This window comes from Dipodomys ordii, unplaced genomic scaffold, assembly GCF_000151885.1.
Source record: "Dipodomys ordii isolate 6190 unplaced genomic scaffold, Dord_2.0 Scaffold150, whole genome shotgun sequence".
NCBI lineage: Eukaryota > Metazoa > Chordata > Mammalia > Rodentia > Heteromyidae > Dipodomys > Dipodomys ordii.
The window spans coordinates 2,902,845-2,905,395 of record NW_012267366.1 but is presented as its reverse complement, the minus strand read 5'-3'; the positions used below and the strand labels follow the sequence as shown (position 1 = coordinate 2,905,395).

Below are 2,551 nucleotides of genomic sequence, written 5' to 3'. Positions count from 1 at the left end.
CCCAATCTGTGGGCTTTCTATTGATCTTGCTAGCTATGTCCTTTGCCATGCAGAAGCTCTGCAATTTCATGCAATCCCATTTGTCCAACCTTTCTTTGTGTTTCTGGATCTCTATTAAGAAAATTTCGGCCTGTGCCAAGGAGACCCAGGGTTTCGCCTATTCCAGGCTAGGATTTTTTTTTAATGAAGCAATGTTAAGCAACCTTTAAAAGTTGAGGAGCAATACAAAATTATCAATAATAAATAAAATAATAATGATTCTTATTATTCTACTTCCTCACCAACATGTACTATTCTCCTCCCTTTTAACAGTTGGATATAGGTGGCTCATGTCTGTAATCCTAGCTACTCAAGAGGCTGAGATCTGAGGATCAAATTCAAAACCAGCCTTAGCAGGAAAGTCCACAAGACTCTTATCTCTAATTAACCACTACATAATTGGAAGTGGGGCTATGGCTAAAATGGTAGAGCACCAACTTTGAGCAAAAGAAATTCAGGGACAATGCCCAGACCCTGAGTTCAAGCCCTAGGACCTGCACACACACACAAAAAAACATTCTGAGTGTGAAGTGGTACCTCATAGTGGTTTTAATTTATATTTCCTTAAGAAATAATGACCTTGAACATCTTTTCATGTGTACCATTTCTGGATCTTTGATCTTTGGGTAAGTATTTATTCAACCCTTTTGCCTGTTTTTAACTTGTACTTCTTATTATATATTTGGAAGTGAGCAGATCAGATCTCCTGACTGCTTATAAGGGCAATGGAAGAGAAAGCAGAGTCATTGGGGCTGGGAAGGTGGCTCAGTGGTAGAGCACTTGCCTTGCATGCCTGAGGTCCTGGGTTTGATTCCTCGCCACTTCTGGCTTTTTTTCTTTTTGCTTATGTGGTGCTATGGCTCAAGTGGTAGAGCACTAGTCTTGAGCTTAAGAGCTGAGGGACAGCACCCAGGCCCAGAGTTCAGGCCCCGTGACTGGACCCCCCCCCAAAAAAAGAAAGCAGAGTCATTGAGGGCTCCTTATTAGAAATTTGTAGTTCAAGTTGCAAAAGTACAGAATTGCCAGTAAGCAGAAAAGCAAGTGTTGGACAGATGATTGGAAGCTTAGTTTAAGCATGCTAAGTTGAAGAAGCTTATTAGTTATGTTATCCAGAGTTAACCAAAGTCAGCTGTTAGATTTTTTTTTTTTGTCGGTCGTGGGGCCTGAACTCTGGGCCTTGGCGCTGTCCCTCAGCTCTTCAGCTCAAGGCAAGTGCTCTACCACTTGAGCTACAGCACCACTTCCAGTTTTCTGGTGGTTTATTGGAGATAAGAGCCTCATGGATTTTCCTGCCCAGGCTGGCTTTGAACCATGATCCTAAAATCTCAGCCTCCTGAGTAGCTATATCGGCACCCAGTGAGAGCTGTTAGATTTATGGGCTTGGAATCCAAGAAAAAGAGAGTTATCAGTGAGCTGATAGTCTAGAAGCCAGAGAACTAGATAAAATCCCCAATAGAAAGGTAGATATAGAAGGGGTAGAAAGACACTTCAAAGTCAAAGGATCAGGAAAGCAAAGAGGAACCAGCATATGATGTTGAGATGAAATGGCCAGTGAGGTAACTCAGGGAAAGAATAACCTACTACAAGCCACAAGAAAAAGTCTTTTCAGGAAGTAAGCCTGTCCATTGGTGCTGATGCACATAAAGATTATCCCTTACATTTAGTGACTTGGAGGGTAGAGATTGCAGTATTGGTTAAGTACTTTCATTCAAAGGTAGCTGCAGAAAGGTGGAATTCACAGTCCCAATTTCTGTGGACAGAAGTTTCACAAATATGAATACACACAAGCATTACTGGAGACTTAGTGAAAATGTAGATTCAGGTTCACTAGGTCTAGGATGGAGACATTTCTGTATCTGCTCCCAGGTGATGATGGGACTACTGGCTGGAAGTCCTCACTATTACAAGTCAGATTGACTAGTTGGACCTGCAGTTATTCCAAGTTTCTCTGCTGAATACAGATCTAACCAAGAACATACATGTCAACTTCTCAAGGCTAATTATAAAGGATTATCTATTTTCTACAGGATTACTACCATTAATAATTGCCTTCAAATGGATAACATGAGCAACAAGAAAGAAGCATAAAAAACAATTCCTTTGTATGTACTAGTAGCCCTGTGAGCTGTGTGCAGGAGGGAGAGCTGTCCATACAGAAAGCAAATGTCAGGCCCATGAAACTGCCCTCACAGCTTCAGAAGCACTAGGAGACTCATTCTTTACCCAAGTGGTTTGGCTATAGTGTCTCCTGAGAAAACGTGCCACTATCTCTCCATTATCTATTTGCATAAATTGGGGCACTACAGGCTCAGAGTAATTCATGAAGATAAATGCCCAATAGAGACCTTGTCTTCAATCTCCTCTCTCAGTTCATTTGATTTTTTGGTAAATGTTTTATTGATATACAAAGTACATATCACGTAAGTCACCCATTTAAAGCCCACAATGCAACAGTGATTAGCCTATTTATAGAGCTGTGCACCCATCACCACAATAAATACTTATTTTTCAT

General features: G+C 41.0%; 1 protein-coding gene across 1 annotated transcript in view; it reads right to left on the bottom strand.

The window, feature by feature from the left end:
• Tceanc (transcription elongation factor A (SII) N-terminal and central domain containing) overlaps positions 1-2,551 on the bottom strand; it is a 12,617-nt gene that overhangs the window by 6,178 nt on the left and 3,888 nt on the right. The window lies entirely within an intron of this gene.